General features: G+C 60.7%; 1 protein-coding gene across 2 annotated transcripts in view; it reads right to left on the minus strand.

Moving 5' to 3' along the window:
- The window catches only part of USPL1 (ubiquitin specific peptidase like 1), a 38,089-nt gene extending 37,357 nt beyond the window's left edge, over positions 1 to 732 (minus strand). For both annotated transcript variants that reach the window (XM_025213631.1, XM_025213630.1), the window contains exon 1: positions 458 to 732. The gene's annotated coding sequence lies outside the window, so the exon portion shown is untranslated. The remainder of the gene's footprint in view (positions 1 to 457) is intronic.
- Positions 733 to 1,474: the final 742 nt, after the last annotated feature.

Consider the following 1,474-nt stretch of genomic DNA (forward strand, 5'->3'; position numbering starts at 1 on the left):
ATAGTCAAGAATTCCTATTCAAAGTCCTACTGACCACTTTTAATAAATATCAACCACATGGAAGTGAGAAACAATTCTCTGCACTAACTGCATGGCTCAAACAAGCTGGACAAACTCCTGCTGGCTGGCCTCAGTTCTCCAACTGCTTTCCCCTGAAGTGAATGGAAAGAGGGAGGGGCGGGAACTACAAAGCTCATCACAGCCCGAAGTGAGATTTACCTTGGAAGTTTCCCTTGACCGTTACCCCCCCGGCAAGCAAGGGCGGCAGTCGCAACCGCAAACAGGGATTCAAGGTTTAACTGCCCCATGCCCTGAGCCCGGCTGACGGGTGGGGAGGGAGCCACCTCGAGGCTGCCCCGGTCTCTCGCCAGCGCCCGCCCGCACTCACTTGAGGCGACGGAGCCGGCCCCGCGCACCTGCCCCTCAGCCCACCCGGCTCCAGGAGCCCGCATCTCACCTGCTCGCCGCTCCTCGCCCAGTTCTGGCCTCCGCCTTCACCCGCGAGCGCCCCGGCTCATGTCCCCCCACCGCCGCCACCCTGAAACGAGACGCGGCTGCCGCCCTCAGCGGGGCTGGGAGGGGGGCCGTAGCCCCAGGCCAGCTGCCCGCACGTGGGTGCCGCCTAGTCCGGCCCGCGCTACGCAGCAGCACCGCACATGCCCTGCCCCGCGCCGCTCCTCACCCGGAGCCTCTCAGCGCGCTCCGGAATGGACGGCAGCCAACGCGCCTCACGCTGCGGCCGCCCCAACCCTACGCACTTCCGGCGCCCGTAGCTCGGGCGCTGTGGCCAATGGGGGAGCTCGCGCGTCAGAACAGCGGGCGGGGGGGACAGAGAGAACTGTTCGAAGCGGGGGGAGGAATAGGGGCGTTCGCGCGTGCGCAGCGCAACGCAGCGCAGCGCAGCGCAGGCTCCGGAGGCTGGACACGAGGCGCCATTGTCGCTGGCACGTGCCCATCCCGAGGCCTCGCCCTACTGCCAGTTGGGCGCCAAGACTCCATCGTCTCAGCGGAGGGAGAGAAGGGAAGTCCTGCAGAAATGATGGGAGGGGGGTGTTTATATTGCAGGCACACGTTCAGGAGGAGGGCAGAGAAAGCGTTTCAAGGACGTCCTCAGGTCCCACTTCAAAAAAATGCAGCACCAACATCAACTCTTGGACAGTGATGGCCCAGGCCCAGGATTGCCCCAAATGGAGGTAGAGTCTACTGCACAACAGCTGGAGAGGGAGAAACAGGAACAGCAGAAACAGCCTGTTGTGGGCCGGATCAAGAATCCAGAGCCACCCACCCACACAGAAATGCACACCTCAGCTGCAGTAGAGTCCGTTGATCCTGGATTGGCCTCATGAAAGAGGATCATCCTCAACTGTGAGGGATTGCCAAAGAGTATTTGTAAGGGGGGGGCAGATGTGTGTATATCTACATATACACTTATACATGTATATATATATATGTGTGTGCATGTAGGTATACATAT

This window comes from Alligator sinensis, unplaced genomic scaffold (assembly GCF_000455745.1).
Source record: "Alligator sinensis unplaced genomic scaffold, ASM45574v1 scaffold406_2, whole genome shotgun sequence".
Taxonomy (NCBI): Eukaryota; Metazoa; Chordata; order Crocodylia; family Alligatoridae; genus Alligator; species Alligator sinensis.